This window comes from Xyrauchen texanus, chromosome 35 (genome assembly GCF_025860055.1).
Source record: "Xyrauchen texanus isolate HMW12.3.18 chromosome 35, RBS_HiC_50CHRs, whole genome shotgun sequence".
Classification (NCBI taxonomy): Eukaryota; Metazoa; Chordata; class Actinopteri; order Cypriniformes; family Catostomidae; genus Xyrauchen; species Xyrauchen texanus.
In genome coordinates, this window is record NC_068310.1 from 28,846,381 (window position 1) to 28,861,412 (window position 15,032).

A 15,032-nucleotide genomic window follows, 5' to 3' on the forward strand; every position below is an offset into this window, starting at 1 on the left:
GCCCTTCCCCGAGAGCCCTCCAAAATTACCAAGTAACTGCCCCACTTCTTTTTCAAATGCCACCACCCTGCCCATCTCTGTGCACCGCTCTTGAAATGAGGGCACACCAGCTGACTTCCATCCCCTAAGAATGACCTGTCTGACAATCATAACACCAGTTAAAACCCAATTTTTATGTGTTTATCCCCTATATTTATGACAGCCCCATTGCCTAAAATACAGAGTCTGGGGCAAAATTTTATTTGAGTGCCCAATACGTCACACAAAAACACTCAATCAAAATTCTTGGATCTTAACACACAAACATGGGTTGTGTCCCTATCTTCTGATTGCATCGGCAATAGGTGGGTGTGTCTTTAAGACCAAGCCTATACAAGCTAGAGGGGGTCCAATAGAATCTACGTAAAAGCTTAAATTGCGCACCCTTGCATCCCTAGATGTAAACTTGATATTTTTTTAAATCCTAGTCCACACTCCCTCCAATACCAAGTTTAAATCTTTCTCACATAATCTCTTTAGAGAAGTTGAAGCTCCGTCCCCAGACCCTGAATTAGCAGGGAGTAATACACTGATGCCTCATGACCTTTTCCAAAAGCATTAATCACAACTCCCCGCTTAAGGGGGGTGTATGCAACTCCCAAAAATAGTACAAATCAGGTGGCGCAGCTGTAAATACCTAAAGAATTTAGACCTGGGAATCCCAAAATATTGAACCATTTTTTCAAAGGATCTCAACACTCCACTCTCAAATAGGTCACCGAGTGTATTAACCTCCCTCACAATCCACTCTGTCCAACAGAAAGGGGACTTATTAATACAGAACATCGGATTCAGCCATATGCTCGAAGCAACATTTAAATAAATGTCCAAATTAAACACTCTGTACACGTTTGTTAATACCGTATGCAAATCCAAGATAACGGGGTGTTTCTTCACTTCTCTGGATGGTTTGATAGAAAGGCTTTGCAATGGTAAAATAGCGGCAAGAACTTCCTGTTCAATACAAAACCAGGGAGGGGCTCTCCCAGGTGGAAGCGACCAATGAGGCAAATGTCTGAGACCAAATGTATAATAATAAAACAAAATCTTGGGTAGGTCTAGCCCACCTTTGTCAATCGGCCTATGCAACTTACTGAAATGTAATGTTACATTCCAAATGAAGGACTTCGCTATGCTGCTTGAAATAAGAGAGTGTGACATCTACAGGGAGATATTGTAGCAGATAATTGAATTTTGCGATACAATTCATTTTAATAACATTATATTTCCAAATCATAGATAAATGTAATGCAGCCCACCTGCCCAAATCACTCGAAAACCTTTTTATTAAAAGATCATAATGAACTAAATCACACAAATTTGCTAGGAATAAAATGCACAAATACTTAATGCCCTGTTTGGGCCACTGGAAGGTGCCTGACTGAAAAGCAGTTACTGGGCAGTATGCTGTCAGAGCCAAAGCTTCTGGATTTAGACCATTTGACTCTGTATTCTGAGAATTAGAAAATGAATTAATAATTCTGTGGAGGCAAGGCATAGATCAATTAGGGCCAGAGACAAATAATTAAATAACTGGTTAAAGCAATAGCTTATGCACAATACCTCCTGCCACCACCCCCGTAAAATCATCCTCCTTTCTTATTGTGGCTGTTAATGGTTACAGGGCTAGACAGAACAATAGTGGGGAAAGAGGGCAACCCTAGACTATCTAGAGTAAAATAATCTGAAATTAATCAATTTGTTTGTACTGCTGCTAACTAGTCTATATAGTAACTTAATCCAACCAATAAATGTTCTCCCGAACCCATATATTTCCAAAATCTTAAAAAGATAATCCCATTCTTCCATATCAAATGCCTTTTTGGCAAGTGAGATGGCAGTGATCGGAGACTGATCTTTCGCCACTGACCACATGATACTGATGTAACACCTAATGTTATCAGAAGAGCTATGGCCCAAATAAACCCCACCTGATCTATATGTATAAGAGATGTCATAACTTTACTTACTTGGTTAGTAAAAAAGTTTGACAATATTTTAACGTCTAGCTGGATCAGGGAAATTGGATGGCAACTCTTACACTTGTTTGGATCTTTGTCCTTTTTAAGAATCAGACTGATCTGGGCTTGTGTCATGGTTTGGGGAAACTTTCCAAAACTTCAAAGTATGACTTTCTTGCCCTGAATAGCCAAAACTCCACCTTCCATGACAAAATAGTATTATATCTGTATTTCAATTGTGTCAATTCTCTGAGGCCATTAGACAACATTCGGTGCTTCAGCTCTGCCTCGGCACTTTTAGTATTCCCTTCCAATCCCATGAATTCTTGTGCTTTGGATTTTTTTGGTGAATGAGGCACACTGTATGGTCCGGCCTCTGAGAACCGCCTTAAGTGCCTCCCAAGCCACGCCCACAGAGGATACTGATGACCAGTTGGTGTCCATACAGGCATTGAGTTCAGCCTTTAGCATTTGTTGGAATTCCGGATTTTGCAAAAGGGATACATTAAAGTGCCGACTACATGATTTCTTTTCTCTGTATGTGGCAACACCTCTAAAGACACCAGGGTGTGATCTGAGACTAAAATATTTCCAAATAAGCAATCAAAAACAGATTAAATGAGGGACATATATATATATATATATATATATATATATATATATATATATATATATATATATATAAACAAAAATCTATTCTAGAGTAAATCTTATGGACTAGGAAAAAAAATTATAGTCCCTACCAAGCTTTTTACACATTCTGTGAAGCGTCACTGTTGCTCTAGGGGGCTTGCACACTTTTGCTTCACTATGATCAAGGACTGAGTCCATCAAAAGATTAAAATCTCCTCCGAATAAAATATCGTGAAGGGTGCCAGTGGCTTGCAATATCCCTTCAAGATCTATAAAAAGCCCTGATCATCAACGTTAGGTGCATAAATATTCACCAAAATAAGACTTTGTCCCTGAATTTCAACTAAATCAATAATGACTCTTACTAATTTATCTTTACTCTGTTTGAGACCTTTGAATTATAGATGTTTACTTATCAATGTAATGAATCCCCTGCTCTTACTTGAGCAAGCACTTTAAAAAAAAAAAAACACCCCATATCTTTCCAAATTTTTCAGCTTCGTGTGGGGAAAGGTGTGTTTCTTGAAGAAACACTATATCATATTTCTTACGCTTAAGAAGAGAAATAACCTTCCTTCTTTTTATGGGGTGCCCCAGCCCATTCACATTCCACGTGGAGAGAGACAATCCACTCATATTAACATTTGACATTTTGACATATAAAAAAAAATAGATTGTGTGAAAATAACAGGAATATAAAGACCCCATTCCAACATTTGTGAAACAGTCACACACCGAACCAAACAAATAGAAAAATAAAAACATGCGCATTAACCCCGTACACGACAGCACCAAATGGCGTCCATCCCTCCAAACTCAAACAGTCCATGCACGCCTACAAGAACCTCCACAACAACTTTGCTGTCAGATTGCTCAAGTCAAGTGATTCTATACACATTTTTTGAGATAGAATTACAAAGCAAAAAATAATCTATAAAGCAAACTCCAGCCAATAGGTAGAATAAAGACAAAGAGTATGTAGCTTCATCCATAACATTGTCCTCAAGGTGTATTATTCTATTAAATAAACTCCAGCCACTAGGTGGAACCAGCACAAAAAGAGCGTGCAGATTCTTCAGACAGTCAAACGAATGTTCAGTGAGCCAGTCCATTCAGCTGCAACATGAGTACAAGCAAATGACACACTCACTCCAATGACTTTGTAAGAAATACTCCACAAAATAAACTCCAACTAATAGGTAGCACCAGCACAAAAAACAATGTGCAGAATCTTCAAACAGTCAAGCGAATGTTCAGTGAGTCGGTTCACCAGGCGGCAACGTGAGTACAACAACATGACTCACTCATTCCATTGACTTTATGAAGGACATCCTTGAATTGATCACGTTTCTCTCTTGTTGAATTTGTAAAGTCTGGGAACAAGAAAATGCTGTGGTTCTTCCAAGAAAGCCTTCCTTCACTCCTCGCCTCATGTAACACAAGATCTTTATCGGATGATCTGAGAACTTTGGCCAGAATTGATCAGGGCCTGTCTCCGTCAGCAGATCGCTGAGCTGGAACCCTGTGAGCTCGCTCAATTTCCAGCTTATGGCCTGCTATGTCGAGTAGACTCTGAAAGAGCCCAGAATTCCACCATATTCTGTCCCTCTACTCTGACACTAATTTATAGATAAATTAGTGTCAGAGACAAATAATAAAATATCATATGTGTAAAGCAAAAGCTCATGCACAATACCGCCCGCCACCACCCCCGGAAAATCATCCTCCTTTCTTATCGCGGCTGCTAAAGTTTACAGGGCTAGACAGAACAATAGTGGGGAAAGAGGGCAACCCTGCCGGGTGCCCCTATCCAGTGTAAAATAATCTGAAATTAATCCATTTGTTTGTACTGCTGCTAACTAGTCTATACAGTAACTTAATCCAACCAATAAATGTACTCCCGAACCCGTATATTTCCAAAATCTTAAAAAGATAATCCCATTCTACCATATCAAACGCCTTTTCGGCAACAAGTGAGATGGCAGTGATCTTTCGCCACTGACCAAATTATACTGATGAAACGCCTAATGTTATCAGAAGAGCTATGGCCTGAATAAACCCCACCTGATCTATATGTATAAGAAATGCCATAACTTTCCTTAATTGGTTAGCCAAAACTTTTGACAATATTTGAACGTCTAGCTGGATCAGGGAAATTGGATGGCAACTCTTACACTTGTTTGGATCTTTGTCCTTTTTAAGAATCAGACTGATCGGGGCTTGTGTCATGGTTTGGGGAAGCTTTCCATTATTTAATTATTCCATATAAACTTCTAGCAACAGTGGAGCCAGTTCTGTAGCATAAAATCGAAAACATTCAGCGACAAAGCCGTCTGGCCCCAGAGACTTGCCTGTAAGCAAGGCCTTAATTACCTTGCCAAACTCCTCTAAGGTTATCTCAGAATCAAGAGAATTTGTTTGCTCAGTCATCAGTTTAGACAGTTCTAATGGTTCCACAAAGTTTCTAATATCTTCATAAGCTGACTAAGATGTGGAACTATAGAGATCAAGATAGAATTCTTTAAAAGCATAACTAGTATCAAGGTAAATATTTCACCGCCAGCAGATTTCACTGAGAGAATGGTAGCAAAAGACTCTCTCTGTTTTATATATCTACCCAAAAGCTTCCCAGCTTTGTCCCCCTACTCAAAGTATGACTTTCTTGCCCTGAATAGCCAAAACTCCACCTTTCGTGACAAAATAGTATTATATCTGTATTTCAATTGTGTCAATTCTCTGAGGCCATTAGACAACATTCGGCACTTCAGCTCTGCCTCGGCACTTTTAATATTCCCTTCCAATCCCATGAGATCTTGTGCTTTGGATTTTTTTGGTGAATGAGGCACACTGTATGGTTCGGCCTCTGAGAACCGCCTTAAGTGCCTCCAAAGCCACGCCCACAGAGGATACTGAGGACCAGATGGTGTCCATACAGGCATTGATTTCAGCCTTTAGCGTTTGTTGGAATTCCGGATTTTGCAAAGGGATACATTAAAGTGCCAACTATATGATTTATTTTCTCCGTATGTAGCAACACCTCTAAAGACACCAGTGTGTGATCTGAGACTAAAATGTTTCCAATTAAGCAATCAACAACAGATGAAATGAGGGACATAGATATATATATATATATAAAATCTATTCTAGAGTAAATTTTATGGACTGGAAAAAAATATTATAGTCCTTACCAGATGGATTCAAAAGACTCCAAATATCTGTAAGACCAAACTTTTTACACATTCTGTGAAGCGTCACTGTTGCTCTAGGTGGCTTGCACACTTTTGCTTCACTATGATCAAGGACTGAGTCCATCAAATGATTAAAATCTCCTCCAAATAAAATATCATGAGGGGTGCAGTGGCTTGCAATATCCTTTCAAGATCTATAAAAAAGCCCTGATCATCAACGTTAGGTGCATAAATATTCACCAAAATAAGACTTTGTCCCTGAATTTCAGCTAAATCAATAATGACTCTTCCTAATTTATCTTTACTCTGTTTGAGACCTTTGAATTGTAGATGTTTACTTATCAATGTAATGACTCCCCTGCTCTTACTCGTGCAAGCACTTTTTAAAAAAAAAACACCCCATATCTTTCCAAATTTTTCAGCTTCGTGTGGGGAAAGGTGTGTTTCTTGAAGAAACACTATATCATATTTCTTACACTTAAGAAGAGAAATAACCTTCCTTCTTTTTATGGGGTGCCCCAGCCCATTCACATTCCACGTGGAGAGAGGCAATCCACTCATATTAACATTTGACATTTTGACATATAAGAAAAAATTGATTGTGTGTCAAAAACAGGAATATAAAGACCACATTCCAACATTAGTGCAACAGTCACACACCGAACATTCACCAGAACCAAACAAATAGAAAAATAAAAACATGCGCATTAACCCCGTACACGACAGCACCGAATGGCGTCCATCCTTCCTAACTCAAACAGTCCATGCACGCCTACAAGAACCTCCACAACAAATTTGCCATCAGATTGCTCAAGTCCAGTGATTCTATACACATTTTGTGAGACAGAATTACACTGCAAAAGATAATCTATAAAGCAAACTCCAGCCAATAGGTAGAATAAAGACAAAGAGTGTGTAGCTTCATCCGTAACATTGTCCTCAAGGTGTATTATTCTATTAAATAAACTCCAGCCACTAGGTGGAACCAGCGCAAAAAGAGCATGCAGATTCTTCAGACAGTCAAACGAATGTTCAGTGAGCCAGTCCATTCAGCTGCAACATGAGTACAAGCAAATGACACACTCACTCCAATGACTTTGTAAGAAATACTCCACAAAATAAACTCCATCCAATAGGCAGCATCAGCACAAAAAACAATGTGCAGTTTCCTCAAACTATCAAACAGATGTTCAATGAGCCGGCCCACTCTGTGATGCTCTACAAAATAAACTACAGCCGTTAGACGGAACCAGCACAAAAAAAGTGTGCGAACAATCTTCAAACAGTCAAGCGAATGTTCAGTGAGTTGGTCCACCAGGCGGCAACGTGAGTACAACAACACGACTCACTCACTCCATTGACTTTAAGAAGGACATCCTTGAATTGATCACGTTTCTCTCTTGTTGAATTTGTAAAGTCTGGGAACAAGAAAATGCTGTGGTTCTTCCAAGAAAGCCTTCCTTTACTCCTCGCCCCACGTAACACAAGATCTTTATCGGATAATCTCAGAACTTTGGCCAGAATTGATCAGGGCCTGTCTTCGTCAGTGGATCGCTGAGCTGGAACCCTGTGAGCTCGCTCAATTTCCAGCTTATGGCCTGCTATGTCGAGTAGACTCTGAAAGAGCCCGTCCAGGAATTCCACCAAATTCTGTCCCTCTACTCCCTCCGGGACTCCCACGACATGGACATAATTCTGCCGACTACGGTTTTCCATTTCCTCCAACTTCTCACAGACATGCTCAAAATCCACCTTGGTCGCTAGCAGATTAGCAGATAATTCCCTCTCAGATGACTCCAGATAATCAAGACATTTTTCGACATCCCCCACTCTTGTGACCACATGGGTAAATTTCAACTCCATGGAAGTGATCGATCGCCGTATCCCAGCAAAATCCTCCAGGTGTGGCTGTTGTCCGCTAGAGGGTGGAGGAGTGGCCGAGGACCAAGCTACGCCATATGAGAGAACCGGAAAGTATGAGAGAACCTCCCCATTTGTCTATGGGTGGAACCCAGAGGACAAACTCACCATAGCCTCCAGCTGTTGAAAGAATTCTGCCCAAAAATGTGACACAAATTGGGGGCTTCTGTCAGAAACCACATTCACAGGGAGGCCATGAATGGGGAAGACGTGGTTTATGACTGCTACTTCTTTCTCCCTCGCTGTGGGTAATTTGGGGAAGGGAATTAAATAAGCCACCTTTGAGAACAGGTCCACTACAGTCAAAACAACTGTGTTGCCATGGGAGGTGGGAGACCAGTTCCAACATCCATGGATATGTGCGACCAGGGTCTCAAAGGGACAGACAGCAGTTGGTGGAGCCCGGCCAGGGGGGTTACAGGAGGTCTTATTAGTCATGCAAATGGAGCAAGTGGCTACGAACTGGCATACATCATGTGCAAGCTATGGCCACCAGAATCGTTGTCTAATGAGCATCTGTGTGCAAGTCTCCCCTGGATGACAAACGACATTGGGTGAGTAACCCGATTGTAGGATGTGTGCCCAAACTGATCGCAGAACAAATAACTGACTCACTGGGCACGTAGTGGAGGGCGCGGTGTTTAGTAGCATAGCACAGACTTTTTGGACGGTGGTCTCAGACTTTTTGGTCTCGTCCTCGAAACATTGAGACAAAGACATTTGCTTGACGTTCTTAGAGCCTGGGTGATACTAGAGGACAAAATAAAAATGGCTGAAAAATAGTGCCCAGAGAGCCTGTCTAGAGTTAAGGCATTTGGTGCTACGGATGTACTCTTGGTTCTTATGATCAGTCCAGACCACGAAAGGTACCCCAAAACCCTCTAACCAATGAAGCCACTCACCCAAAGCGAACCGGATAGCCAGCAATTCTCGGTTACTGACGTCATTGTTCCGTTCTGCTGGTGTTAAGTGGTGCAAAAAAAGCACACAGATGCATCTTTCCATCCGAGGAAGAGCGCTGCGACATGATCGCTCCAACACCAACTTCAGACACATCCACTTCCACCATGAACTGACATGCAGGGTCATGAGTAACAACGATGGGTGAAGTAGAAAACTGCTCCTTAAATTTAGAGAACACAGCATCAGCCTGTTCTTAATAAATCTCAGATAGAAATTAGCGAACCCAAGAAACCTCTGCAAAACTTTGCTAGTATCTGGGGTTGGTCAATCAGAGACGGCTCTGACCTTAGCAGGATCAATGCGCACTCCCTCGAATGAAACGCTGAACCCCAGTAATGGAATCCATTGTGCATGAGAAGTGCACTTCTCTGCCTTGACAAACATCTGGTTCTCTAGCAGTCACTGAAGCAGATGCCTGACATGCTGAACATGGTTCTGGATATTCTGGGAGAAGATCAGAATATCATCAAGATAGACAAACAAAAATGATCCGACCAATCCGAAAAGTATGACCAAATATTCAAAGTGCCTCCTATGGGTGTTAAAAGCCATCTTCCACTCATCCCACTTCCTAATCCGGACAAGGTAGCATTGCATGAATCCAAATTTGTAAAGACGGACACTCCCTGCAAGAGTTCGAAAGCTGAGGACATTAACGACAAAGGATAGCGATTCTTCATTGTTATGTCATTCAGTCCCTGATAATCTATACAGGGTCTAAGTGAGCCATCCTTCTTCTCCACAAAAAAGAACCCCACCTCTGCCAGAAATGAGGAAGGGCAGATGAGAATGGCTGACAGAGAATCACTGATATACCTGTTCATGGCCTCCCTCTTGGGAGCCGAGAGCAAATACAGCCATCCCCGAGGAGGCGAGGTGCCAGGAAGCAATTAAACTGGACATTCGTACAGGCAATGAGAAGGAAGGGTCGCAGCATGGGACTGGCTGAACACTGCCCTCGGGTCATAGTATGTCAACGGTATTCCGGATAAATACACCAGTTCATCCTGCAATGAAACACAAGTCTGGACAGGGGAGACAGCAGATTTAAGACTTTAAGACTCCAAGCAAGAACAGTGTTAGTTGACCAGTCTATGTGTTTGTTGTACGTTACCAACCAAGGATGACCCAGCACTACTGGTGCCGATGGAGATTGGATCAGGTAAAAGGACAACTGATCCATATGATTTCCAGAGACGAAGATGACTGGCTCGGTGGACTGGGTGAAGAGGGTCAGGGGCATTCCACTGAGGGTATGGGCGGTGATAGATTCATCCAACTTGACCATAGGAAGCTGCCATTTGGAAGCCAAGTCTATGTCCATAAAGTTCCCTTTGGCTCTGGAATCCACCAGGACTGAGACCATGTGACAGGTAGATCCATACAGCAGCCGGGCCGGGAGAAATGTACGAAGTTCGGGGGCTTTGTCCAAAGGTGTTGTGCTCGCCAGTAACCCCATTCCTACAGGCAAGCGGTGTCTTTTAACTGACAGGAACCAGAGAGATGACCAGAAAATGAAAGTATAGCTTGATTGCATAATATGAGACTCAACAATCACCTTGAGACTTCCCATGGAAACACTAATCATGCATGCTGGCAGCACCTGCAAGACATTAGGGAGATAAAATAACAAAATACAGAGCAAACCAACAAACTCACTGGAACCGTGACAGAAAACACAGTGGCTGATGGGCAACACTTCTGAAGGCTCATTTATACATAACTGCAATATTCTTCAATGAAATTACAATACAAATCTTATATGCACCTCTTATAGAGCCTCTTATATGCACATTGTATAAAAACAAATAATAATAAGAGTTAACAAAAGTGCAGTTATAATAACTATAACAAAATTAAGACATAAGCGATGCAGATTTCTGTCTTTGAATTTCAGCTCACCACTTCACACACATCACTCATCACTAAATTTTATTAAAAAAAATTCTGGAAAATCAGAATATCCACATTATCAGAGGTGGACAGATATGTTAGCACTGACAATGTCCCCTGCTGGACAATTACAGTGCATTCTTGTTTATATAGAGCAGACACAACAGATCCCCTGAAATGCATTCTTGTAGGAACTTTACAATGGGGCTCAAGCACATTAAGCAGATCCTGTGTTAAATCCTGTGTTCTTGACAATTGAGTACGGTCGCATTTCTGCAGTAATGGTGTTCGTTATCACCTTAACCCTATCTGAGCTTGCAGTGAGAGGTTGCTTGAACTGCCCTCAACCGCAAAGCACTACAAAGGGTGGTGTGAACTGCCAGACATATGAGCTTCCCTCCCTCCAAGACATCTATATCAGGAGTTGTGTGAAAAAAGCTCAGAGGATCATCAGAGACTCCAGCCACCCGAGCCATGGGATGCTCTCACTACTACCATCAGGCACGCGGCATCAGGACCCGCACCAGCTCCAAGACAGATTCTTCCCCCAAGCAATCAGACTTTTGAACTCTTGATCTCGCATGTCAACATCAGCACTGCACTTTATTAATCTCACACTGGATTTTCATAAATTATATTCTCTCTTAACAACACACTGGCAACTTACTATCAACCGACAGCCTGAATGTCAACACAGCACATTACAACCTACTGTATATTTTATATATACTATTTTTTATTGTATACTGTGCATTCTATATTGTGTGTATTGTATACTGTGCATTGTATATTATTATTTGTATATTGTGTTGTGTGTAAATATGTGCATATTAGATATGTAAATTATGTTGTGTAAATCTGATGTTTATTGTAGACTCATCACTGTCATGACTGCTATGTTGTTCGAAACAACACCCACTGTTCACAATCACTTCATCCACTGTTGCACTTGTGTTTATGATTGAGTGACAATAAAGTGATTTGATTTGATAAACTTCACATGCATTATCTGATCCACAATTTCTAGTGTACCATGTGGCACTCTGTTCTGTTAAGCTTCGATTCCATCTATCTATCTATCTATCTATCTATCTATCTATCTATCTATCTATCTATCTATCTATCTATCTATCTATCTGTCTGTCTGTCTGTCTGTCTGTCTGTCTGTCTGTCTGTCTGTCTGTCTGTCTGTCTGTCTGTCTGTCTGTCTACTGCATATTTTATCAAAGATATGCACACTAAAATGTGCACATACAAATTAATATTGACTAATAGTCTTAAAATTTGTATTATACCATACCTTTTTCTAAATATTCCACTTATAGCACAACTTTATGTTGCCTTATAGCCTTATCCTTTTGTTACCATTGCTATTTTGAACTTATTTATTACTATTCATATATATATTATATGTTTTCTTCAATGGTGAATGCAAAAAACTATGTATTTACTTTTCAACAAATATAATTGCTGTTTTTGTTGTTGTTGTTGCCCAAAAGGCAAACTTTGACTTGACTTTGAATGTTTAATAAGGTGTCTTTACACCGCTGAGTTAAGGCTGCTCTGTGCCTGCTCAAACTTCTGTGTCGATGCTGCATAAAAGCCAGACTAAATTAAGTTGTCTCTGAGTATTTCTGATACTGCTTTGGTTCTGTATAAATGAAATTTAGCATCAGAACAGCCATAAACTTAGTTGTCATGATAGAGCATTTATTTAATAAATTTTATAATTGGGGGGGGTTACAAGTCATACAGAGAGAGAGAGTTGAGAGGAAGAAACAAAGAATTATAGCTTAAAAAGTGTTTTGCTCTGTGTCAGCTGATGCTCTTTTGTGTAAGCATCTGTTCACTAGATGTGTGTGTTTGTGTTTGTGTGTGTGTGAACGCTGTGGGTTATAGGATCGGAAAGGCCTGTCAATGAAGAGACATGAACCAACATTCAGAACAGGAGCGCAGCCCCCCCTAAAACCCCACACACCTGCACTCTGTCTGAGAGAGAGAGAGAGAGAGAAGTGAAGAAAAGTAAGAAAGGAAAAAATAAAGTATGATGGGGGGGGTAACCACCCCAAAGTGACACCAAAAAAACAAAAACACAGGTGCAATGATTTCCTCTCAACACAGAGACACACTAAACTCAGACACATACCCTCCTAGCATGACCTTTATATTGGAAACATGTGCCGAACTTTTCCGAGCTCGATCATTACATCACAAACATCTCTAGGCAACTTCCAATCAGAATGCGGGTGTCAATTACAGCGGTGTTTGGGGGGGTCCTGTGTTAACATGGACCTATAACATATATTACATAAGCAACACTTCAACAGCGTTCTCAAACGTTGGAACCTCAAAGATGTGATTATATTTTAGCCAGAGGACATATTTTCAACTGGGATCATCAGTACAAGACAAGACCTTAACAAACATGGAGCTGTCAATATTTATTCACTTTATAATAGATTTACAAAGTGCACTGTAAAACTTGGTAGGCTACCTTATGAAGCTATTTCTACCTGATTTCACCCTTAAAAATTGTTTTGTTGGTTTAACCTAATGTATTCAGGTTGATCTAAACACGTTAAAGAAGACTTGAAACAATTTATGTAGATGTTACGGCTTGAAGCACATTTTGGGGGGTTAATTTAGCTTTTTAGTGTATTTCAGATGAGACTTCAATGTGTTCTTCAAACATAAGAGTTGACATTTGGCTAACTGTGCTACGGTCCTAAAAAAACAGATAGTGCTTCAAAAATCACCTACCAAATTCGCTTTAAAATAGTTGACCGCAATGAAAATCAAAACTTATTTATTTTATAGATTTAGTCTATCACAATCAATTATTTTAAAATAAGAAAGAAAATGATTGCAGCTCCATCACAAATGTAACAACATTTTCATTACTAATGACCCCAGCTTATGTTGACTCTTAGGGGTTTTAGGCCCAGTTGTAAAATCAAGGCAGTTTGTTAGATAATGTTGCAGAATGGTCAATGCTGTTAAAGTCATCTCTGACTAATTTAACTGTCAGTGGTTAGTTTACATAATAACACTATGAAATCAGACAAAAACATGTAGATGCCAATGCAAACTCCTCCTTCAGTGCAGCTGATATCCAACCCTATTAACCTTGTGCTAAACAATTATAAGCATGCATTTGTTTATGTCTGCAATTGTAATAGATTTGTGTCAGAAAGAATAGCACATGTTGAGTCTGTAGGATTTCCTTTATAGTTCTACACTTAAAATGCTGCACATATGGCCTCCACTTCAATGACATGAGGTTTCAAGAATTACTACTGTATGGTATTCTTTTATATCTCATGGTTGGGTCAGAGCTCTTTTTCCTCTGTGTGTAAAACAGGGCATCTCTGTGTCGCAAGCAGATTGGCACATAAATTCAGTTTGTTCGACCTGTCACAATAAATTATTAGCCGGATGTTGCAGCAGAACCATTTTTCCTTATTTTTTCACTGGGGTCATCTCTCTTGTTCTCTGTCTTACTCTTTTTTGTCTCACACACCCATTCAGATGAACACAAGCACACACACATGAAGATTACAATAGGCTGATTTCCTCTGTGGTCAGGCCTAGCCACTCCCCGTTCCACTGGCAGGTATAGCGCCTCTGAGCTGCCATGATAAATGCATGTATGTGTGTGTGTGTGTGTGTGTGTGTGTGTGTGTGTGTGTGTGTGTGTGTGTGTGTGTGTGTGTGTGTGTGTGTGTGTGTGTGTGTGAAGGAGCTACAAGGCTGTCACAAATGGGTTATTTTGTAACCTGAACATTATATTATATTAACTCATTAACATGAAAAACTGCTCTATTGTTACATTAAGGTGCTGTTTCTTCTTGATCTGAGCCTTTAAAATGACTTTCGTTGGTGTCACTAAATGTATTCAGGTTGATTTAGTCATGTTAAATAATTTTTTTTACTTAAATAAAATCAGTTAATTAGGATGTTAAGATGAAAAGCACATTTTTTAATTGTGCCAAAGATGCTTTAATTCATTCATTAAAGGGTTAGTTCACCAAAAAATTTAAATGATCCCATAATTTACTCACCCTCAAGCCATCCTAGTTGTATATGATGTTCTTCTTTCAGCCAAACACAATCAGAGTTATATTAAAAAATATCCTGGCTCTTCCAAGCTTTATAATGGTACCTTAGATTTTGAAGCCAAAAAAGCCATCCATCCATCAATAAAGTAATCCATACGGCTCCAGGGGGTTAATAAAGGCCTTCTGAAGTGAAGCGATGTGTTTTTGTATGAAAAATATCCATATTTATAACATTATAAACTATAATCACTGGCTTCTGGTAACGGCCGTCCATGCATTCACTGGCTTCCTCTATCCTCTGCGCTTTCGCATTTATCACTTCTCACTGGAGCTTACACTACGCCAACGTCATACGCCAGAACTCAACTCTCACGTGA